Raw genomic sequence first — 26426 nt, forward strand, 5'->3', positions numbered from 1 at the left:
TTCATAAAGTGAATGCTTTTAAACCATTCACGAATGGTGTAGGGTACATGGATGTTGTAAATTTGCTTGTAGTACAGTTGATATAAAATACAACGTTTCATCGACATTTCAAACTAAAAAAGGTCAATTTTAAATTGCTTGTGAATAAATAAAGCTTATTCATTTCGTTTATGCGTATATAAGAAACGATAAGCTTTTGTATTCTGTTGCTTGCTTTCATTTTTATCTGTACTTGACGATGCTGAGAATTGATGAACCATAGGGAAGATCGAGTAACAAGCTCAAGTTCGAACTTCGTTCGTATACTTTCAGGGACAGAAGTTTTTTTTTCGCTTTATGGTGAATTCCTAATCGTAGTACTGTTGTTAAAAGGAACTTTGAACCTACGTGTACATGATTGATTGGCAAGGCAGTAATTTGCGATTTCTAAAATACGGAAGAGTATTTACTTCAGCAATGAGCAAAGTCCGTCCTTACAGAAGTCAGAGAAATTACGTACAGTCTAGGTCATTAGTAGTGGTATGGGTTTTATGTAGATTTAAGATAAATTTGTCCGTTTTAATCAGAAAAACTACCTACATGTGGTTCAAAATGTTCGCATATGACCAATCGACATTTGCTATTCCAGTAAAAAAGAAACTTGTACGAGTGCAATGTAGAAAACCAAAGTGAATCCGTTGATTCCTTCAATCAGCAGTGATAATTTACTTTTGACTTTTTTATCATTGCTAGTATGTAAGGCATTAATCAATTGCAGAAGAATGTCCTTAGTGACTACCAGCGTTAAATGCGGATTTGTATTCTTTACATTTAATTATAAACAAATCCAGATTGGAACTGAGTAATTTTTTCTCGAACACCCTGCTTCCATTTCAATGTTTAGCCTCTTTAAACTACCGATAGATCAACGGTTGTATACTATTTCGCCGAAAACCATTTCGCGGAGTTTTTTTTTTCGGTACGACATTTTGCGGAATGTATCAACTCACCGAAACACATTTCGCGGAATGCACCTTTTTTTCGAAAGACATTTCGCGGAATGTACCTTTTCACCGAAAGTCATTCCGCGGAATGCCATTTGGCGGAATTCAGTTAGAATAATTATCATTCAAATAATTATCGATTTCTGCTTAATTACATGAAATCCGGGCATTTTTTTTTGCATTTAATGCAAATCCGAACCCAACCCATTCCCGAGAATTTCGATTCGAACCCGACATAATTTAATTATTTTAGCCCGCACACAATTTTTCCCCGAAAAATTCAAACTAGATATTTTCTGGTTCTCATAAAATTGAAAAAAAAATTAAGCCAAAACAACAAACTAGCCTCCCAATTAACAAAACTGAATAAAATAATTTGCAGTATTTTATTTCTCAAACCCGTACCCGAGCCGAACCCGATATTGTAATAATTTTTCAAACCCGAACCCATCGGGTACGGGTTTGACTCGACCGTATTTACCGCCCGTTATAAGGCGAAAGGAGTTGCTAATGTTTTCTTTCAAAGAACACGTCTTCCCGGTATAAGGCGAAGGGAAGGGTAACGCCTTCTTCAAATGGATGCATCTGCCCGGTATAAGGCGAAAGGAGTTGATAATGTCTTCTTTAAATGGATGCATCTACCCGGGGCCCTCCTTAGCCGTGCGGTAAGACGCGCGGCTACAAAGCAAGACCATGCTGAGGGTGGCTGGGTTCGATTCCCGGTGCCAGTCTAGGCAGTTTTCGGATTGGAAATTGTCTCGACTTCCCTGGGCATAAAAGTATCACCGTGTTAGCCTCATGATATACGAATGCAAAAATGGTAACTTGGCTTAGAAACCTCGCAGTTAATAACTGTGGAAGTGCTTAATGAATACTAAGCTGCGAGGCGGCTCTGTCCTAGTGTGGGGATGTAATGCCAATGAGAAGAAGAAGAAGAAGAAGAAGAAGAAGAAGAAGAAGAAGAAGAAGAAGAAGAAGAAGAAGAAGAAGAAGAAGAAGAAGAAGAAGAAGAAGAAGAAGAAGAAGAAGAAGAAGAAGAAGAAGAAGAAGAAGAAGAAGAAGAAGAAGAAGAAGAAGAAGATCTACCCGGTATAAGGCGAAAGGAGTTGATAATGCCTTTTTTAAAAGAATACATCTGCCCAGTATAAGGTGAAGACAGGGGTAACGCCTTCTTTAAATGGATACATCTGCTCGGTATAAGGCGAAAGGAGTTGATAAGGCCTTCTCTAGAAGAATACGTCTGTCCGGTATAAGGCGAAGGGATGGGTAACGTCTTCTTTAAATGGATGCATCTGCCCGGTATAAAGCGAAAAGAGTTGATAATGCCTTCTTTAGATGAACGCGTCTGCCCGGTATAAGGCGAAAGGAGGGGTAACGTCTTCTTTAAATGGATGTATCTGTCCGGTATAAGGGGCAATTGACATTTTGAAAACTACTTCTAAATATTCTGGGAGGCGTTCCTTAGCCGTGCGGGAAGATGCGTGACTGCAAAGCAAGCCTATGCTGAAGGATAGTCTCGTTAATCTCGTGTTAAACGAATGCAAAACAAAATGGTAATTTGGCTTAGAGACCTCGCAGGTAATAATGTCGGAATGCTGAATGAACAAAGGCTATTATTATTAATATTCCGCGAAATGGTGCATTCCGCCAAAAGTCAGAAAGAAAGAAAAGTTACAAACCGCCAAATGTTATTCCGCGAAAATGAATTCCGCGAAATAGTTTTCGGTGAAATGTTATACAATCAGATCAACTTTTAGAGTTGGATTTTCCTTAATCTTTAAAAATCAGTCGGTGATTTATTGGCCATCAATCAGCACACTTGATCCGACAAGGTTTAAAAGCGATTCTTATCATTGATCAACTATCAATAGATTTGGGTTTTTTGACCCAGCTAAGCCAAATCATTCTTTGAAACGATTGGCCGAGCTATACCAGATCTGAATTTATGCAACTAAGTATACTAAGCGATTCCGAATATCATCCCAGTTCAGAGTGGGTATTCATTGTCTCAAATAGGTCCAGCGGTAACTCCAAGACAACGACTCACTCCCGAGTTTAATAATTTTCGATTCTAGTAGGTCCAAAAACTATTCCAGCCATCAACCAACCCAATTCAAATTTTGATTTATATCAGTTTTGTTCGAAATCAGTAACAAAGTGTTCAAATGAATAACCTCTACATTTCTTACAGCACCATATTGTGTTATGTAGTTTACGTCGGGTGGCCGTGTCTTGTACATAACTCTAACGCGATTCTGACCTTTGAGCATTTCAGTTTCACCCAAAAGTGGGATCTCATTAACCGATGGTTCCCAACCACGCTAAGACCCGTTCCAGAGTTGGATTCGAATACGTCCGATAGAAGTTCCGATCATTGGCCGACTTATTCTTCAGTTGGATTTCATTGATCCAACCTATTTTTAGCAGTGCATAGGTTCTGGAAAAAATCTGTTTTTTATTTACGTAAGTTTTTATTTAGTTTTATTTAGTGCATAACGCAGTGTGCTATAAACATCTTTATTAAGTATTGATTGAAAAGTAAGAACAGAAAAAAGGTGGAAAGTGGAAAAAGTGCAAAGAGATAAGTGCGATGTTTTGAATGATGGAAAGTGAGAAATGAGAAATAACAAATGAGAAGTAAGAAGTAGAGAATTGGCGAGAGGTGGGAATGATAATTGAGAAGTGAGAAGCGAGACGCAAACAGCAAGAAGTGAGAAGTGAAAAGTGAAAAACAAGAAGTTTAATTTGAGAACATTATTGGCTTTACATCCTCCACTGGGACATTGCCGCCTCACAGCGGGGAAGGGTCATTTGACCCTAGGATAGGATGTGCCAAGTAGTCATTAAAAATCGTACCGATTTTCTGTCACAATCGTACCGTTGCTGATTGGTTGAAAATGAAAATCGATTACTTCGATTGGCGGCGGCGCGTTTTTCGTAGGGCAGCATGTTGTTAGTTTGGCCGTGTTGCTGGTATGTAAAGTTGATATTAAGCAATATACGTGAATGTTTAAGTTCGATTTTTTTTGACACAAAATTAATGCATATTGAACTGCAAACGCCATATAAATTATGGTCAAGTGTTGTAAAGGTTTAAAACTGTTGATTTTAAGCATTATCATTCACTTTTCTGTCATTTTCGATATTAAAGTCATATTTTCATTATCGAAAACTTCCCTCTGTTAGTCTTCTGCTTCTCTTACATAAATAATGGATGAAACGGAAAGAAAAACATCAACTTTTAATACATGATATTTGGAAGATATTGTACCAAATTAATTTGGCTGCACTGGCGACCACCTCGTCAGAGCAACCGACTAAAAAACAACAAGGCAGTCTCAATTGAATTGTCACATCCTATCCTAGATTTGACCCAAACCCATTCGGCCGAAAGCCATTTGACGAATGCCACTAGGCCGAACAAGCCATTAGGCCGAAACCCATCTGGCCAAAAGGGTCGTTTAGCCGAAAGAGTCGTGTGGCCGAAAGGGTCATTTGGCCGAAAGGGTCGTGTGACCGAAAGGGTCATCGTCTCACTACTCACTTTGCGCTCCTCTTTTTTCACAGTGAGAAGTGAAAAATGAGGAGTGAGAAGTGAGACGTCTCACTTCTTTTTCTTCATTTCTCACTATGAAAAGTGAGTAGTGCTACCTTTTTGGCCAAATGACCCTTTCGGGTCGCAAATGCAAAACTTTCGGCCAAAAAGCATAAGTAAGCCAAATGACCTTTTCGGTTAAATGACCCATTCGGCCAAATGACCCATTTGGCCAAACGACCCTTTCGGCCAAATGACTCTATTCGGCCAAATGGTATATTCGGCCAAACAACTTTCGCCCTACTCGAGCAGCACACATGTTACACATAGATTACAGTAACTTATATATGATAAGATTCAGTTACATTTAAGTTGCTGCAACCAGATTAGCTTGACTTGTGCTACTTGGGTAGTGGCATTCGGTCAAATGGCTTCCGACCGAATGGGTTTCAGCCAAATGACCCTTCACCTCACAGCTTAGTGTCCATTTAGCGCTTCCGCAGTTATTAACTGCGAGGTTTCTAAGTCAAGGCATGTTTGCATTCGCATGTCATGATAATACTGTCATGCCCAGGGAAATCGAGACAATTTTTAATCCGAAAATTGCCTAGACAGGCCCCGGGAAGCGAGCCCAGCCACCCTCAGCATGGTCTTCCTTTGTAGTCGCGCGTCTTACCGCTAGGCTAAGGAGGGTTCCAGATTTTAAAAGTATATTAAAGTTTATTTCTCAAAAATAATCGCGTTCTTCACTTAGAATAAAGTGAGAATTGAGAAGCGAGATGCGGAAAGTGGGAAATGGAATGTAAGAAGTCGAAAGTTAAAAGTGAAAATCACAAAGTGAAATATGAAAATTAAGAAATAAGATGTAAGAAAAGAAAATCGAGACGTGAGAAGTGCAAAGTAGAGAGCAGGAGTTGAAATAGGAAAATTTATAAGTTAGAAGGAATGAATGAATAATAATAAGTGAGATGTGATAAGTAGGAAATGCGAAGTGGAAAGTGAAAAGCAGAGTCTATTATATATAGAGTTGCCAAATCTACCTATTGAACTGTCAAACCGTCGGAAGTAGGCGGAAGTATTGTTATCGCCTAATGATTATTATGGCGAATTAAAACGCATGAATTGAAATGTATTAGATTTGATCTAAAAACAGCTTCAAAAAACATCAATATATTCCCCAATAAAGTAGCAACAAGAAACTCACGTGTTTGCACTCTGTGGGTGACTAGGCTATCGAATTAAAAAGCTTTAGAAATGAACGCTCCCGTGAAGTCACATGAAGGGTTGAACAAAAGTGAAAGTTGGCAACAGAATAACAAGAGCATCATTCAGAATAAGTACACGCAAAAAAAAAGCGTTCCTGAATTCGTGAACCAGCAAAAATACATGGATTCGGGAACACGAATCAGGTTTTTCAGAACGTTCAAGAAAACGTGACTGTATTCCCGAATCCGTGACTGTTGTTCACGAAAAAATACACCGTGAACTCGTTAGTTCACGAATTCATGAACGTTTTTTTTGCGTATATAAGAAGATCCTCTTTGCGTAACTCTATATAATAGACTCTGTTGAAAAGCACGAAGTAAAATAATTGATATTGACATTGAAAACTGAGAAACGAGATGCCAAAAGTGAGAAATGAATTTTAAGAAGCAAAAAGTGACAAGTAGGAAGAGAAGTGTGAAAATTTAGAAGTGGGACGCTAAAAGTGAATAATGTGACTTCAGATGTAAAAAGTGAGAAGCCAGAAGTGAAATGTGAGAAATAAGTGATGAGAAGTGAAGATAAGGAAGTTAAACGCAAAAAAAAGAAGAATGAGACATGACGTGCGAGAAGAGAGTGGCTGAAGGAAGACGCGAGAGTGGGGAGGGAGAAAGCGAGATTTGAGAATGAAGAAATGAAGAAGAAATGTAAGAAATGAGAAATAACGTATGAGAAAATAGAATGGGTGCGCGAGGGTGGGAAGTGAGAATATGAATTGAGAAATGAGAACGCAAGACGCGTTTAATTCAGAAGTCCAAGATAAGAAATGGATTGTGAAACTTAGAACTTTGAAGAGAGAATTAATTAGTGTGGAGTAAGATGTCAGAACTGTAAAATAAGACGCTACAAGTAAAAAAAGAGATGCGCGTTTAGAAACTAGACGGGAAATTTGAGAATTGAGAAATTAGTAGCCAGTAGTGACGAACGAAATGTCTGTAGAAAGTCTTAGAAAAGTAAAAAAGTGAACCGTAAAATGGGAATGTGAAAAATAAATATTTGTGTTCTGCTCATCGAGTTCATTGGGAAAGACAGACAATCATATTGCATAATTTCTGTGCTAGATTCGACACAAAAAAATCTTCATAATTTTCAAGGAATATTCTACGCATCTTCACGGAAAATATTTAAAATTTCCACGAGAAAGTCTTCGGAAAATCCACAGGAAATTATTTCAATTTTCCATAGGAAATTCATCTTAATTTCCACGGGAAATGCTTCGGTATTTTTTGATAAATTTGATTGGCGAAATATAATCATACGTAAATGTCGTTTGGCCTAATAGAACAATTGGCCAAAAAATCCGTTTGGCCGAAATGGTCGTTTGACAGGAAAAATAATTTGGCCAAAAATGTTGTTCGACCCAAAGGTTGTCCGGAAAAGTCGTTAATTCGCATAGGTCATTTTATCGAAACGTTCGTTTGGCCGAAAATGTCGATTTTGCCGAAAATTGTCCTTGGCCGAAAAAATCGTTAAGACGAAAATGTCGATTTGCCGAAATGATCGTTTAGCAGAAAGGACCATTTGGTCGAAAATGGCGTTCGGCCGAACAGGTTATACGAGTGAACGGATCATACTACCGTAAATGTCGTTTGGTCAAATAATAGTTGCCATTTCTTCGAGAAAGTTTTCAACCCGAAAATTTCCAAGATCGGACTGAGAGTCGAATCCAGTCACATTCAACATGGTCTTGTTTTGTAGCCGGCATCTCACCGCACGGCAGTGGAAGGCGTCTGCACTTTTTACAGTGAGGAGTTAGAAGTGAAACGTCTTGTTTTTTATTTTTTATTTCTCACTTCATATTCCTCATTTCTCAGTTCTAATTTTTAATTTTAGTCAAATGCGAAATCGAAGGAATAGAACTCATTTATATTGATCCGAGTTTGAATCTAGGAGAAGACCCTGAAATTTTAGGAAGCTTCCCGTGTATGAAGCGATACCATTGAAAATGAACTTTAAACAGACCTCTCAGTGAACAACTGGTGATATAGTAATGTACCAACGAACATTGTACAAGGTGGTGGAATGTAAATGCCAAGATAGTAGTGAAACAAATTATAATGCTCGATATCATCAGTTGTTCACGAATTTTCTTTGATGTTTTCATGCGAAGTAAGCATTTTATTTGAATTTTATGTTTAGTATTTGAAAAAGGTTGGCTTTATATCATCTGTATATACATAATTTGCGGATAGTCTCAAATGCGTTCTCAGGGACCCTCCTTAGCCGTGCGGTAAGACGCGCGGCTACAAAGCAAGACCATGCTGAGGGTGGCTGGGTCCGATTCCCGGTGCCGGTCTAGGTAATTTTCGGCTTGGAAATTGTCTCGACTTCCCTGGACATAAAAATAGCATCGTGTTAGCCTCATGATATATGAATGCAAAAATGGTAACTTGGCTTAGAAACCTCGCAGTTAATAACTGTGGAAGTGCTTAATGAACACTAAGCTGCGAGGCGGCTCTGTCCCAGTGTGGGGATGTAATGCCAATAAGAAGAAGAAGAAATGCGTCATGGTAAAAGACAGCTGAGCTACATGGAATTGTTCTTCTGTTTGCTGGAGAATTAAAATGATTTCTTGAACACACAGACTGCATCCTTACAAGAAAGTTTTTGAAAGATTTGATTTAGTTGCTCAATCCGTTTAATCTGAGTTTTTTTATATCCAGAAAATTTATATGCGTTTGCCGATCGGTTTTTCTGCTCAGGGAAGGGTCGTTTGGCCGTAATGAGTTCAGTGCGAGATCTCTCATGTTTCGGACAGAAGAACGATCGCGCGGTCGGCCGAATTATTGTGTTCTGCATTGTGCGGCCGGTAATAAAATTAATCAGTTCAGTGCGTGATCTCTCATGTTTCGGACAGCAGAACGATCGCGCGGTTGGACGAAATATTGTGTTCTGCATTGCGCGGCCGGTAATAAAATTAATCAGTTCAGTGCATGATCTCTCATGTTTCGGACAGCAGAACGATCGCGTGATCGGACGAAATATTGTGTTCTGCATTGTGCAGCTGGTAATAAAATTAATCAGTTCAGTGCATGATCACTCATGTTTCGGACAGCAGAACGATCGCGCGGTCGGCCGAATTATTGTGTTCTGCATTGTGCGGCCGGTAACAAAATTAATCAGTTCAGTGCGTGATCTCTCATGTTTCGGACAGCAGAACGATCGCGCGGTCGGCCGAATTATTGTGTTCTGCATTGCGCGGCCGGTAATAAAATTAATCAGTTCAGTGCGTGATCTCTCATGTTTCGGACAGCAGAACGATCGCGTGATCGGACGAAATATTGTGTTCTGCATTGCGCGGCCGGTAATAAAATTAATCAGTTCAGTGCGTGATCTCTCTTGTTTCGGACAGCAGAACGATCGCGCGGTCGGCCGAATTATTGTGTTCTGCATTGCGCGGCCGGTAATAAAATTAATCAGGTCAGTCCGTGATCTCTCTTGTTTCGAGGCGGGCTCGGTAGTCATATGGCTACTGCTTCTGCCTCATACGCAGGAGGTCGTGGGTTCAATCCCAGGTCCGTTCCATTCTCCTACTTTGTATCTTTCTCTTCATTTCTCATGTTCTAGCAATCGCTAGAACTGGAAATGGACTTCCATACCGTTTCCATTACTATTCCTATACCTTCAACTTGAGTATTCTAACAGTAATCTGCTAGAATTGGAAATGAACTATAGAGCTCGTTTCCTACTTCCAATTATAAATTCCATCAGTTACCTTCTCCTATCTATCGCATTGGCAGCTCGTTAACCAAGACGGACCTCTGCCTCTCCAACCTAACCCAGAAATTCCAACAAATTCCGCATGAACTCGTGGCAAGTGCAGAGGTATATTCGGCTTGCAGTGGGCGAGTGATTGCATCATCATTTCCTCCCTCTTCCCTACATTGACTTGCATTCTGACGTGGCAGGCGCCAGTATGACCTAACAAATGAGATTACCAGTACTTGTACATTGAAGATGTGTGCTAGTCCCAAGCAAACATCTGTTGGTTCCCTGTGCAAGAACAGCTGATCTGGTCATAATGGAGTAGCAACTACGAGCAGTCAATCAAGCTCAAGCTCAAGCTCAGGGAAGGGTCGTTTGGCCGTAACTCATTCAGCCGAAAGCCATTTGGCCGAATGCCACAAACCTTTAGGCCAAAACTCATCTGACCGAAAGTTACTTGTCCGAAAAGGTCATTTGGCCGAACGGGTCATTTGGCCAAAAGGGTCATTTGGCTGAAAGGGTCGTTTGACGGAAGGGGTCATGTGGCCGAAACAGTACTTTGGCCGAAAGGGTCGTTTAGCTGAAAGGGTCGTTTGACGGAAAGGGTCATTTTGCCGAAACAGTACTTTGGCCGAAAGGGTTATTCGGCCGAAAGGGTCATTTAGCTGAAAAGGTCATTAGGCCGAAAGGGTCTTTAGGCCGAAAGTGTCATTTGGCCGGAAGGGTCATTTGGCCGAAAAGGTCATTTGACCGAAAGAGTCATTTTTGGTATAGGTCATAGGTCATTTGGCCGAATAGTTCATTTGAAAAGTGAGAAATTAGGAATGAGGAGAGAGACGTCTCACTTCTCACTCTTCATTTTTCTCTTCTCAGTGTAAAAAGTTAGAAGCGTGAAATGAGTAGTGAGGCGTCTCTCTTTTCACTCCTCATTTGCCTCATTTTGCGCTCCTCATTTTTTACAGTGAGAAGTGAGAAATGAGGAATGTGAATTGAGTTGTCTGTCTTCTTACTCCTAATTTCTCTCTTTTCAAATGACCTATTCGGTCAAATGACCCTTTCGGCCAAAAGACCCTTTCGGCCTAATGACCCTTTCGGCTAAACGACCCTTTCGGCCAAATGACTCATTCGGCGAAATGACTTTCGGTCAAACGACCAATTCGGCCAAACGACCGTTTTGGCCAAATGACCCATTCGGCCTAACTACCCTTTCGGCCAAACGACCCTTTCGGCCAAACAACGTTCGGCCTAGTGGCATTCGGCACTATTTTTTTTTGTTTTAGCTTAGCTTGAGTTATTTTGAGTTTGTTTTGAGTTATTCTATTTCCAAAAGCCGAAATCTGACGTAATATTTTTTGTGGATTGCTGAAATTTAAGTCGATTGACGCCATATTCTTTACTTCTGGTGTATAGCAGCACAGAGTTCACTTTTGATTAAAATCTTCAATTATTTTTTTTATCTTGTACGTTGACTAATCTGCTAGTTTTTCATATGTCCCTCAAACTCGAAAATGCAGCCATATCTTGCTGATTCATTGATTGATTCTTCGTTTTGAAGCCCCAAGCAAATGTCATCTGTCTGCCATAATATTGGTTGCTTTCAACATTGTCAATTTTGTACCCCTTGTGAAGCCCATCCAACAATTTGATTTTGTTGGAATTCAGACATGTCGATGAGTAGCCTAAAGAGAGAGTTTAGCCTCAATAATACCGCACGAAGCGAAGAATACACTCATCCGGGAAGATATGATTAGGATAGCTCGTTTTGATATTACGGCTGGATCTTTTTGCCGCACCTGGCCAGAACGAAGTCTAGCATCTGCGCCCTTCCGCTGGAAATATTTAACGCAACTATTTAATAACCCCGGATCAAATTTGAAGCAGTCTATGGTCCACAAAATATTAACTACTATGAATAATATTACATCCATTAAAACCAGCAGAAACTACACTCACAGAAAAGTCAAAAATGGTTCAAATTGCGTGAGAATACAATTACATAGAAATACAGCCAAATAGAAATTTAAAAGAATTATTTCTCACGAAAATTCTGAAAAAAAATCTCGTTTCAGCAATTTTTCAAGAGCACGAGCTAAGAAAACCATGGAATGGCGTGTATTAGGCAGTGAAGAACACTCAACGGGTAGAAGTGTTCAAAAGTGAGCTCGGTGGCCTTATAATGGGTGCTTTAAGGTTGTGACCCTTCGTCGCTACCATAAGAAGTGAAATTAAAGAAGGGAAGATTGGATGGATCGAAAACCTTCGTGACCACATATTAGTCATGGTAGTCATCTAGGAATGGGATCCATTCCTGCATGAAAATTTTCCGTTATGACGGAAGTTCTCAACTGTCCGATGTTTATCGCATGTCGCATGTTCTGTCTGCCGCAGGAGTGGATGGAAGGTGTCGTGTATCCCATCTACAAAAAGGGCGATAAGCTGGATTGTAGGCAAGGTGATGGTCTTTCGTGTCTGCTATTCAACATCGCTTTAGAGGGAGTAATACGAAGGGCAGGGATTGACACGAGTGGTACGATTTTCACGAAGTCCGTCCAGTTATTTGGTTTCGCCGACGACATTGATATCATGGCACGTAACTTTGAGAGGATGGAGGAAGCCTACATCAGACTGAAAAGCGAAGCTAAACGGATTGGACTAGTCATCAACACGTCGAAGACGAAGTACATGATAGGAAGAGCTCAAGAGAGGTCAATGTGAGCCACCCACCACGAGTTTCTATCGGTGGTGACGAAATCGAGGTGGTTGAAGAATTCGTGTACTTGGGCTCACTGGTGACCGCCGATAACGATACCGGCAGAGAAATTCGGAGACGCATAGTGGCTGGAAATCGTACGTACTTTGGACTCCGCAAGACGCTCCGATCGAATAGAGTTCGCCGCCGTACCAAACTGACTATCTACAAAACGCTTATAAGACCGGTAGTTCTCTACGGACACGAGACCTGGACGATGCTCGTGGAGGACCAACGCGCACTGGGAGTTTTCGAAAGGAAAGTGTTGCGTACCATCTATGGTGGAGTGCAGATGGCGGACGGTACGTGGAGGAGGCTAATGAACCACGAGTTGCATCAGCTGTTGGGAGAACCATCCATCGTTCACACCGCGAAAATCGGAAGACTGCGGTGGGCCGGGCACGTAGCCAGAATGTCGGACAGTAATCCGGTGAAAATGGTTCTCGACAACGATCCGACGGGAACAAGAAGGCGAGGTGCACAGCGGACAAGGTGGATCGATCAGGTGGAGGACGACTTGCGGACGCTCCGCAGACTGCGTGGTTGGCGAAGTGCAGCCATGAACCGAGCTGAATGGAGAAGTCTTTTATGTGCAGCACAGGCCACTCCGGCCTTAGTCTGATGATAAATAAAATAAAAATGTTCTGTCTTATCAGGTGTGTAATGCTAAGTGTGAAGTGTCTGTTCGACATGTATTTGTTTTCAAAGTTGTAAATGTACGTTACATGGAATTCTGCAGAACATCGCAGCAGTGACAGACGCATAGGCTCACGGCGGCTCAGCTTTCGTAAAACTATAAAAGCAGACTACTGAAGTCTAACCTGGCATGCTAAGCATAATACAATGATTAAAGTCATAAGCTACGAGTGAAAATCAAGCAATATTTTTTTTTGATTTTATATTTTTCGGGAATTACTCCTAGGCAGTATATCCATTATCTGTACATCTTGCCAATACAACATAATACGGAAAAACTTACATGCAATTGCATGTTAGGAGTTAGGGAAAAAAAATCTGGGGTTGATTGAAAACTGTCACCAACAAAACCTTATTAAAACTTTTTCTTCCTTCTAAGAAGGTTTGATTGGTCGATGGGTGAGATATGGATTAGTGTGATTCCAATTTTGACTGCTGTGAAATTCTATGCTAGAACGACAACATTTGCTATTTCAAAACTCTTCTCAAATTCTGGGTGAATTTGATTGTAGTTTGGTAAACTTGGATGATGAACTTGGTAAAAAAATGATCATTTGAATACATCTTTGCACACGGAATCAGATTTACCGCGAGTGACTTTGTAAAATAGAATGTAAAGAAACATTGTGGATCGAACTGAAAATCGGTACAGTCGTTTAAAGACCCAATTAAAGCCTTGTGAGACGCTCGAAGCACAAACACCAATTTTGTTCCGCCCTACTGTACAGGTGTACACACGTTAAGCAAACGAGAGTGCCAATTAAAGGAAAATCGTCAGCACAGGAAACCAAACACGATGCGACAATCGATGTCGATTACAGGTCGTGATGTTTGTTCCTGCCATTTTCACCGAACTGATGGGTCCGGGTAAAAAAAAGATCCATTCTCCGGGCGTAATTGGACCGAAGGGTGGAAGAATTGCCAATAATTGCATCTATCAACGTTTCAAAATGCCCTTCTGATACCGTGCCGGTGTGGTGGATGGAAAGTGATACGATAATTAACCGCCCGCTGCCGGACCGTCACTGGTTCCGTGAGTGACAATTCTCTCCATTCGTGGGTGTTCAAATTGCCGCAATACATTGGGGAGGTTCGTGACCACGCGTTGAAGGTTAACGAAATACTGCTAGGAATTCCGTCATTTGTGTGGTCGTTATTATTTTTCGCTTAAATGGTGATAATAAGTATCAAGTGATGGTCAAAATAATAATGTAACTTTTTAATTATTTTATAGAAAAAAAATCGTTTAGTATGATTTACAAACCGGTGCGGGAATGTTCAAAATTGAAATTACTGGTCAGAAATATTGTTCATTCAATATTTTTCATGTTCACCAAAGCAGTGTGCGTTAGTGTAAACAGTTGGTAAAACAAACTTATTGCAATGCGATGGAAATTGATGTAGAATTGATTTTCCATGCAAATTACAAGCGTTGAGTGCTGTAATGGTTTTCCATTTGCACAGTGTATTTGAAATCTAGCGAAAAAGAAAAACTAATCATCATCACAGCAATGACGACCACCGGCACCGTTTCAACGAATAAGCATTGCACGATTCCGGACGCGCCATTGCACGCTGTTTTCAGCTCGTCTGAAGTATTCTCTCCGGGGAGACGTGAAGGTAATTGACACAATTTCTGTTCTAGTTAGCAGAGTTCTCGATTCAAATTACGTCTTGTATTGTTGGTACTTGGATTCCGGTGGGAGTAAAGTGGTTTGTCGGAACGATTCGAATAGGTACAATTACGTTGATTGGTATGTCGTGTAGGAATTGAAATCGTCAAATTCGTAGAGAACTCTGTGCGACATGGTTTCATGGTATTGCTGGCTGTCCCTACACAATTATTTATTCAATTTACATATTTGATAAATAAGATCATTTTTGCTATCCACTTCAGAAAGAATAATAGAATTTTCCAAGATATTTAAACATGCTCGTTCATAGATCTAATAATTTGTATGGAGCTTTTCAATGTTGCATATTATTCCACCGTTTCACATTTTCTCGTAGTCACACCAGTGCGCACTTTACTTCATCATCCGATTATTTCGTTCCTCTGCAGATTGAGCAAACTAATTCCATTTAAACCTACACGATTTTCTCTAATCACTTCACATGACACCGCCGTTACGCGGTAATAAAAACGCCATAAATGTAACATAATCCAATCACACTGACTGCGTCATCTGCATACATCTAGTTCCCCGGTAGGTACACTACGGCGGTGACGATGAGTGGGTACTGCACCACTCAAAATAGCTCATCTTCATCGTTTTCGCTTTAGACAGCAATGTCATCACCGCCAGCACTCGGCGCATTTCCGTATACGAAGATTTATATGATGCTGCTGCTGCTGCTGATGTTATGTACCCCGATGTGTGTTTCATGCATTGCCCAAGATTGCACTTCACTTCAAGCGTATCAACTCTTTTCTTCACACGAGTAGCACACTGAGTAGGTACTTGGCATGCAAGTTTCCCGTTTGGCTGCGATGCAAATGGAATCACTCATCATTAGAGGTGAAGCGCATTTGCTTCCTCGCATACACACTTGGATATTCCTGTCTATAGCTGAATGCACTGTCATGGGCGGTTCCAGAGTTCGGAGGTCTTATACTCAGTGGGGGAAAGGGGTTATGGATTTTATGAATAAGATATTTAGAGTATAAGTCAATTATTCCGTCTAAGACGAATTAAGTACTGTCCATTTAATTCCACCAGTTAATTTTCGTTATCTTTGCAGATACGTATTTCGACCACAACTGTGTGGTCGTCTTCAGTGTCTTGTACTTGACTCGACACTCGAAGTCGAGTCAAGTACAAGACACTGAAGACGACCACACAGTTGTGGTCGAAATACGTATCTGCAAAGATAACGAAAATTAACTGGTGGAATTAAATGGACAGTACTTAATTCGTCTTAGACGGTTTAATACATTCCACTAAACGAGCTTAATATATTTTTCTGAGTCAATAATTGTTTGCTTAGATTACCGCCAATACAAACACATATAAATGCTCCATCATTTTTTCATCTGTGCCTTTCTGCAATAGTATTCTAGTGATGAACTTTAATTTTATTTGAAAAAATTACTTTAATGAAATATCTATAAAAAATGTCTACACTGGATGTTAGTTATGATTATCATCAGTTTTTGGATGTTCTTCATTTTTAGCAATAATAGAGAGTTCTAGATTATCATCAGTGGTTTGGGTGCCCATCTTGATCATTACCAATCATTACGAGAATACCTCTGCATAACCACAATTAGCACGGGGTGTGGCTTGTGCTAGTTGGGTGACATAGCTCAGGATTTACCTTGGAAAGTGTTGTGACCTATTCAATGCTCACATCGATGGGGTGTGGGCCCTCCTTAGCCGTGCGGTAAGACGCGTGACTACAAAGCAAGACCATGCTGAGGGTGGCTGGGTTCGATTTCTGGTGCCGGTCTAGGCAATTTTCGGTTTGGAAACTGTTTTGACTTCCCTGTGCATAAAAGTATCATTGTGTTAGCCTCATGATATACGAATGCAAAAATGGTAACCTGGCTTAGAAACCTCGCGGTTAATAACTGTGGAAGTGTTTAATGAACACTAAGCTGCGAGGCGGTTCTGTCCCAGTGTGGGGATGTAATGCCAATAAGAAGAAGAAGAATATCGATGGGGTGGTAATGTAACAATGATTTGATTTGAAACTATTCAGGAAAAAAACATTTTTAACAAAACCACGCAAGGCACCGCCATGCAAAATCTAATTATTATTTCTGTCGTGTCAAAGCGTTCACTCCATCAGAATTGCATAACAAAATGAAACCACTATAAAGAATTCGGCTCTCATCGATCCCGAACCAAAGTAAAGTATTGTAACCCGCCATAAGCAACACTATTTTCTAGATTTGTTGTTTTAATTGGCTTTTTTCGGTGACAATTAAATCAAAACAGCAATTTAGCGTTACGCGTTTCGGCTTACTACGCTTCAGCCATCATCAGACGCTACTAGCTGGCAACCTCCTAGCTGTTCAGTCAGACAAACAGTTATGTTTGTCTGACTGAACAGCTAGAAGGTTGCCAGCTAGTAGCGTCTGATGATGGCTGAAACGTAGTAAGCCGAAACGCGTAACGCTAAATTGCTGTTTTGATTTAATTGTCACCGAAAAAAGCCAATTAAAACAACAAATAAGTTTCCACGGTGATTAAACCCCAGTCAGTACTATTTTCTAGATCCTTGATTAGATTCGAAACACGTTCGATCGCGCACTGATTAATTTAGCTTTCGACCGCACAAAACAGAACAAATCGCACGGATCTAGCGAAAGTTCTGCGTCTGATATGAAACATGATCGATCGCGCACTCTCAACGCCGATGAACAGAGTAGGATTAGAGAAAAGCTGTGAAGTGTTGCGAAATTACGGTTCGAATTAAGTTATATCCCACCGATATAAGCTCGTAATTGATCAGCTCTGTCGGGGGTCCCGTAGCGTAGTTGGCTACACGTTCGCCTTATAAGCGAATGGTCGATTCCCAGCCCCTCCACCAAACCTTCGTCAGTCGCCAGAAGCGCAGTCCGTACGGTGTCGTTTTGGGGAACGCGCCTCACCGATGCGGCTGCCTGATGACAACTGACAAAACTGTTCTTTTCGGAGGCACTCCTCCAACGTACTTCGATTAATGGCAACCGAACAAAGCAACGATCACTGGATTCACCACATGGACAAATGAAAAACAATGGACACACGATGATATAGACTGGTAACGACAACGATGACGAATTATGGACATCTAAAAATAGATTCTGTTTGGATTCTGTAGGGCAGAGTACCACAGTAGATCACGGCACAGTAGCGGTTAAGAACACAGAGCGCCTACCAAATAAATATAAGGTACCCCGGGGCAAGTGAAAATACGGGGTAAGTGGGTACTATGGCTGCCGATAAATAGGTGAACGTTTTTAATGGTAACAATGTTCTAGGAAGATGAAGCAGAATTATCAACGAATTCGCCTGACACAAAAAAAATGGAATCAAAACCATTTGCGGCACCATACTAATGGTATTGTTTAATCATGACTTTGAACTACTGGCAAAATCTATTACTTTTATTTTAATTCAATGGATTTCCAACTATTTTGTCGTTTCTAAATTCATCATTGATGTGGAAAGTGAATATTTTGAGCAAATTAATAATTTTGTGACATCGAAAACGATTCAAAAGTTTTGATTAAAGCCAAAATCTGCTATTTTCATTTTCCCTCGATTTTTAACATTCATGGGGCAAGTGGGACATATTTGAACAACATTTTCGATAGAGCCATTTTACCTGTTTTTAGATTGTTGTCTAGTGAAAAATAACTTCGACACTCATATATCATATGAATCTGAATCAAATGTAGTTGATATCGTTGGTTTAGTTGTTAAGAAATAGTGTACAGTTGCAGTGGCGTAGCCACGGGGGTGGTTTTGGACATAAAACCCCCCCCAGAGACAACATTTTTAGAAGGAATTTTTTTTTCTAAAAAAAATTATGTTCAGAAAACCCCCCCCCCCCCCCAGACCAATTTTCTGGCTACGCCACTGTACAGTTGATTTACCAAATGTGAATTTTACTTTCTGAAAATTATCTCCCTAATGGAAAAGAGCAATGGTTATAACTATGCAAAATTTTCCGTTTACAGTACAAACAATCTATTTATTATACAATAGATCAACAGGTTTTGTTTTGTGTTTTGTTATTTTTAAACTTCGTATCAGATTAAAGGGATCATCAGATAAATAAAGTGCTTAAGATATAAGTTGGCCATTTCGTTCTATTACAAATTTACAACACCGCCTGAATTAAAACGTCCCCTTTGAAGTTTCAATTTATGTAATAATTTGTGTTAAACAGAGAAACATTCATTCGAAAAGTGAACAAAGATTTGCTTATCTCCTCCTTCTTACACATTTGGTAAGAAAGTAAGCTAATGTAAAGCCAGACAACAGACAATTAAACAGTAAACCGGCTGTTGTCTTGTTTTTTTATCTGCTAATATTTTAATCCCTTTCTTTTGTCAAAAACAAAAGTCGGACAATCAATAAACCCCCATCCATGATCTGAAATACTACGACTCGGAAATTACATGAACATTATATCTACATTCTTCAAATTATTTTCGTTTGACAGTGTAGAGCAGAATAGGTCCCACTTGCCCCGTTTGAAGGGGTAAGTGGGTCCCGTAGGTAAATTTATTTATGTCACTACCAATATTTTTGTAACTGAATAAATGGCTTACAACACGTCTACACTTCAACAACGGAAGCATATAATGATGTATCCGTGGTTAATGTCCTGAAATACCCTGTTTTCTGAGCCCTAGCGATTTTGCTGAACTAGCGTTTTTTTTAGGTCCCACTTGCCCCGGGGTACCTTACAAAAAAATAAGCAGCTCGCAAGGGCAGCTGTTGTATAAGTAGTACTACACTCGGGTACTCAATGGTAGATTGTGGGTTCAAGTCCCATCAGCTGCCGAGTATTTTACGCAACATTTTACCAATGTTAGGGATTTTGTATAAATTCTGGGCTTATACAATTCTGCAAGGTCTTACTCCAAGAAATGTGCTTGGTTTTAATCCAAGAAATGCTTTTTATACAGACACTGGATTGAAATTATACAAAATGGTCAGATTTTAATACAATGATTGTATTAAACACTTACGTACCTGACGCTGACCCCCAGTTTCACGTAAAACTAAATTTCGAAATTATGGTTCTAAGCAGTCTTGCATCGGAATTTGGTTCTGTTTTTTTGCAATCGATCACAAAATGCTTATAGTTGTAGAAACATTGGTCATCGTTGTGGACCAATGGACATGGTTCCGGAGATATTGATAACCTCCCAGTCCGGAAAAATGGCCACTGCCTGATCAAGCCGGAAATACGTCTTTCGACGTGCAAAACAAGTTCACAGAAATGTATTCTGAGGGTATTTGGCTCATCTGGTCATATTCTGGAAAGCTGGTTCCCAGGGCCACTTTTTGATCATTACTGAAACCTGGCTTGCGACGTATCAAACTTCATGATTTTGCAAAACAAGCTCAGTGGAATGCGTTCTGAGGGTATTTGCTTTTCGGAAGGTGACCAGATGGACCAAATACCCTCAGAAAACATTCCTATGAACTTGTTTTGCACAATCATAAAGCTTGGTACGTCGCAAGCCAGGTTTCAGTAATGGTCAAAAAGTGGCTACTTCCCCAAGGGAACCAGCATTCCAGGGCATCCCAGAATGTGACCAGATGGTCCAAATACCCTCAGAACACATTCCAATGGACTTGTTTTCTTGAAGTTTGGTACGTCGCAAGCCAGGTTTCAATATTGATTAAAAGTTTGCCACTTCCCCCAGTTAATCAGCATTCCAGGGTGCTCTGGAACGTGACCAGGTGGACCAAATACCTTCAGAACACACTCCGTTGAACTTGTTTTGCAAAATCATGATGTTTGACAAGTCGCATACCATTAAATTATTTGTTTGCTCGGAATAAGGCGAAAGAGTAGATTGTAGTAGATTAAGAATGAGAAATAAGCTTAGAAGGTTTATGATATAAAATAAACTTCACATGGAATCCGAAAGAATAAACAAGTGTTTTACTACCAGGAAGCTCCCTACAATTGGCGACGAAGGCGAAAAACGGCGGAAGAAATTTTCAGGACAGCGAGATTTCGGATATCGATCGTCTGAAATCACGACAGAAAGTGAACCTGGGAACAAGAACTGAAGACAAAATGACGACGGTAAATATTCTAAATGGTACTGATTTTTTTTATTTAGTGAAATGCGCGAATATTTTATTTTGAATAAGGCTGCGGCGTAGCGAAATTTATTTCTAGTCTGTCCAAAAAAAATTCGGACATAGAGAAGTACTTTCTAGTCTGTCTAAGTGAAAGTCAAAGGCAAAAAAAATAAAAATTTCTAGGCTGTCCAGGATCCTGATTCATAGGAATTTAAGAAAATCCAGAATGGTCAGGCAGGCAAAGGGAATTCATTTCCAGTCTGCCTTAGGGTAACAAAAATATAATTCCAGAAAAATGTAATACAAAATCTAATAAAATAAAGGCAAGGAGAGATGTTGTAGTTGACAAAAAATGAGAAATAAACTTTAGAGGCTGGTGACCGGAAGAGATAGGTAATATATTCAGATATTGATGTTGGCGACACTATACTTTTGAAAAATCATATACAGAAAAACAATATGAGTACCACATTCAACTCTCAGCTGCATATTATTCTGAAAAGGTCCGAAACAAGATTAGCAGTCAAAAACCTCGGTATAGGAGTTGATAGTGAGCGGCATGTGAATCACACGAGGAAGCTCGCATCGAACAATCCATTACAAAATGCTGAAATCGCTAATACTGAAGATTTATTCAAAGCCTGGTCAAGATAGCTCTACAAATAGCCATGAAGAAAGAAACAAAGATGCCATTGCACCGATCAAAACATTTAGACGTGTACGACGATTACCAAGTTATTTGGAAGATTATTGCATGGGGGCTGGGGGTAATATGGACATGCTAAGAAATCGCGCCATTTTCACAAGCAAAACGTCGTAATATTGGGAACTTAAACCACTTAAGGTACCCCGGGGCAAGTGAAAATACGGGGTAAGTGGGTACCATGACTGCAGATGAATCGATGAACGTTTTCAATGGTAACAATGTTCTAGGAAGATGAAGCAGAACTGTAAACGAATTCACCCGACACAAAAATATTTGGAATCAAAACCATTTAACGTACCATACTAATCCTATTGCTTGATCATGACTTTAAACTACCGGGAAAATCTCTTACTTTTATTTTAATTTAATGGATTTTCAACTAAATAGTCTTTTCTAAATTTATCATTGATGTGGGCAGCGAATATTTTGAGAAATTAAATAATTGTGTGACATCGAAAGCGATTTAAAATTTTTAATTGAAGCCAAAATCTGCAATTATCATTTACCCTTGAGTTTTAACATACATGGGGCAAGTGGGACATATCAAGACAAAATTTTCAAAACGACTTATCTGCTTTTGTAAACAATGATTCAAACGACGATTTGATGAATCTGATAGCTCTCCACGCAAACCAATACCATCAATAGGTAGGTGAAGGATTCAGCTACCTGTTGATGGTGTTGGTTTGCGTGAGAGCTATAATATTCGTCAAATCGTCGTTTAAATCTTTGTTTACAAAAGCAGATAAGTCGTTTTGAAAATTTTGTCTTGATATTTAAACAACATTTTTGATTGCTATTTTAATTGTTTTTTGATGGTTATCTAGCGAAAAATAAATTCGTCATTCCTATATCATATGGATATGAATGATATGCAGTTTGATTTCGTTTTTAAAAATATTGTACAGTTAATTACCAAATGTGTATTTTACATTCTGAAAATTATCTCCCGCGTGAAGAAGAGCAATGGCTATAACTATGCGATATTCTTCCCTTTACAGTGCAAATAATCTATTTATTCTACAATAGGTCAACGGGATTTGTGTTGTGTTTTGTTATTTTTAAACATCGCATCAGATTTTTAGATATACAAAGTGCTTAACACATAAATTGGCTATTTTGTTCTGTTACAAATTAAAAACACTGCGCATCGCCTGAATGAAAACGTTTCTTCTGAAGTACTGATTTATGTTATAATTTGTGTTCTCAGAAAAGAAATATTTATTCATACGAAAACTGAATAAAGATTTGCTTATCCTTGCACCTAAAACATTGGATACCAAAGTAAGCTAATGGAAAAACAAGACAACAGTCAGATAAACGATAAATCGGCTATTGTCTTGTTTTCATATCTGCTAACATTATAATCCTTTCTTGTTGCAAAAATAAAGTCCGACATGCGACCAATCTCCATCTATGATCTGCAAATACTAATACTCAGAAATAATATGAACAGTATATCTACATTCCTCAAATTATTTTCGTTCGACAGTAGAAAACAGATAGGTCCCACTTGCCTCGTTTGAAGGGGTAAGTGGGTACTGAGGGTCATTTTATTTCTAGCACTACCAATATTTTTGTAATTGAATAAATGGCTTCCAACTCCTCTACACTTCAACAATGGAAGTATATAATGATGTAGCAGTGGTTAATGTTCGGAAATAACCTGTGTTTTAAGTATGCGTTAACAATTTTGCTGAACTAGTGTTTTTTAGGTTCCACTTGCCCCGGGGTACCTTACGTAAACCTTAAATAGAAACACTACAATGGCTTGAGGTCAATTTAGTGGAAAACAAAAGGATTTTGTGATTTTTTGACAATGAAAATCATGATGAAAATATCTCGATTTAAAAGTATGCAGGAGAAATGGACATAGTGTGTGGGTAAAACGGACATGTTAAGAAATTAAGCTTTAAACAGTGAATTTAGTTGATAAATTGTATGCATAGTCTAAGCATCTCTAAAATGAGCCTCTGGAAATAAAAATGTTGGATAAAAATTAATATATTGGATAAAAATTAATATATTGGTAGATTTCACTAGAAAAAAAGCATGTTACATCAAAAATCTTAATTAATCATACATGTTGCTTCATTCTTTTAGCCATCAGTCAAATCGCCAATGACTTTTTTCTTCAATGAACAATGTTCACATCATCGAGTATTTTCCGCAATATAGTCGACTCTCCACATCGAGATAAGTAGAGATCGAGGAATGGAAGGTAAATTGAAATGGGAACTAGATCGAAAAAAGCTCGTGACTATGAAAAACAGAGTAAATGACATTTCTCGCGCTTAGTTTCATTGAGGCGTAATTGTATTGATCGATTTCTCTTCGTCGATGTTTTCTTTTAGTTATTGTACCGAATTGCGCTAGTTTGTCAATGATTTAATGGTTTGGTGTGATAAAGGATGATTGTATCTTGTACCAGAAGCAATAATCACAGTTGTAGCTTTTGAAACAATTAAGTTATTAACTAAATATATAATCGAATAAGAGAAATCGATCAATACAGTTACGTTAGGGGACTAATCGCGAGATTTATTGTTTTTGATGTTTTTGTCTATTGAAAAGAAAACCATGGATATAGGGAGAGATATCGAGATATAGAACATCGAGATGTAGAGAGCCGACTGTATATGAAATTGTGAAAAAGGTACGTGCCCTAGTAGTTCTCTTCCGGAGATCACCTGTGAGTGACAAATTGTTTCCTGCTAAATATGTCCGTTCTGAATGCGGAGAAGAACTTGTATTGGTGACTGATACAAAGACACGTTTGAATAGCATGTTATATGCTCAAATGGTTCTACGAATTGAAGGGGCCCGTTCAAAAGACGATGATTTTTTTGGCGTTAGGTGAAATAATTTAAGCCCTCGAGTCTATTCAAGCTGCTTTCGAACTATTCTGCCACAAGTTCTCCACTCTATATGAAGCCAACGTGGTGCTCCAATTTATGGAGCATTTATAAAATCAAACCACAGAAATTGCAGCCAACTTATTCGATGCCTTCAAAAAACGTATCTACGGGAGACGATAAAAACACGCCGATCTTATTGTTTTTTTTTTATTTTTTTTAAATTTCTTCACTTTGTTTAAGCAAGCGGACGAGATATTAAAGCGTCTTATCATTCCTGATGCGATCGTTGAAGCAGAGACAACGTCCACATCTGACGATCGGTACGAAAAAGATGCCTCTATGAATGATTTTTCTGGTTTATCGGTTAAAGAGCATTTCGTGAAAAAACTTCAGCAGAGCAAACTACGTTGATGCCTGGATCCTTTCAAGAAAAGAATTCTCCTACTATAAATCTGAAGGGATTGAGGGCAAGTAGGGGTACTGTTCCATTTCCATCTTACTGAACATATATTCATCGCATCACAAAACAAAGAAATACAGCACCAAAATTGTCGCTTCTTTTTTCTAACACGCGTGCTAACTGGTGAAAAAAAATTAATAAAAATAAGAAACAAATCAAATTTCTTTTCATTGCTTTGTTTTTGATGGGATGGAAATAGGAACTATGGGATGAAGTTCCGAACCGTTCCCCTTCTTGACCTTGATTTTGGATGCTCTTAGAATCATTCATCCAACTAGATTGAACCAGAGAAGTCATTCCCTGCAACTGGCAACATTGCCAACAAAATCATATGCGGATTGTATGTTATGTCTACTAAGATTTCACTTTGCGTATCTCAACAAATAATATTGCCTGATTTTCTCAAATTTGCACGCGGCGAACTCTTCATGAAAGGTACCGCCGCGCTTTCTGCACCCCGTTTACTTGATTCTCATGGGTGAATAGCATTGCGGTGTATCGTTTGGCGCGGCCGTACCTTTCGACAGCCATTCGCCGCGTGAAGTTTTGAGCAAGTAGGGGAAAAGTGGGTAAAACCGACACCCTAAGCAACTTTACAGTTCCCCAATCTATGAAGCAATTTTCCGGCCTAGAAATTTCATACAAGCATACTTTGGCTCTTCATGCATCAGTCCAAGAGGTCTCAGGACAATATTTCTTGATAAAATTTGATTTATGATAAAAACGCGAACAGTCCATCTTCCAGCCCAAACCGCTGGGGTGCGGGTAAGATCGACACCACATGAGGGTAAAACCGACACATCAAGTCGTTATGAAATCGAACATCAGAACAATTCTAAATGATGTTACAACATAATTGAAAATGTTTAACAACATTAATTTTTATATTTGTGTATAAAATTCATGTTTAGGGATCACTCATAAACGATGGTTGAACAAAATTTGATATATTTGAAATCATTACCACATATCATATTTTATTTAGTTTCTTTAGTGGGTCGAGTGAAAATATATAAAGTATAAGAATGTTAGTAACAAATTTACTAACTACTGTAAATATTGACCTACAATTAAATTTCACTTATTTTAAAAAGTTGGTTATAATGGTGATTTATAATAAATGCGTATAGTAAAGTTATGACAAGAAATGAAAAAGACTAGTTCCGTAGGTGTTTACAGAGGTAAAAATGGATCACGAAAGAACAACACTAGAGAACGGATTGAATATATCAAAGAGCAAAAAAAGCCTAAAAATACAATTCTTCTTTGAGCGCTATTGTTATCCGACCTGCAGGTTTTCCTTGATGACTCAATATTACCCCGTAGACCTATTGTCACGCAAAATGATAATATGGTATGTAATCAGTCTATGATTAAGTTATATTCCCCGGCGCCTCGTATTCCAATCCTTGAATTATATTATGCGAATGATGAGTCTAATAAATAAGAGGTATTTCGTGATTCGATGGCAGGTGTCGATTTTGCCCCAACTGATAACATAATAATGATGAGATACATGCAGATGTTTATAATTAGAAAAGTTAACTATTTTTCCACAACATACACAAAATGATGTTCAATTATGGATCAGAGATTGATTAAATACTGAAAATCAACAAATTATTGTCGAAAAAGCTTATACACCGATGGCAAAATTTAACATAACTCATCTCCTCAATGGTGATCAATGTTAATTGTCTGTTTATTA

At 39.0% G+C, this 26426-nt stretch overlaps 1 protein-coding gene across 12 annotated transcripts in view; it reads right to left on the minus strand.

The window, feature by feature from the left end:
* Nucleotides 1-26426, minus strand: part of LOC134224678 (adenylate cyclase type 2) — a 271530-nt gene that overhangs the window by 129009 nt on the left and 116095 nt on the right. The gene's annotated exons all lie outside the window — the stretch shown is intronic.

The sequence above is a fragment of the Armigeres subalbatus genome, chromosome 3, assembly GCF_024139115.2.
Source record: "Armigeres subalbatus isolate Guangzhou_Male chromosome 3, GZ_Asu_2, whole genome shotgun sequence".
In the NCBI taxonomy this organism is placed as follows: Eukaryota; Metazoa; Arthropoda; class Insecta; order Diptera; family Culicidae; genus Armigeres; species Armigeres subalbatus.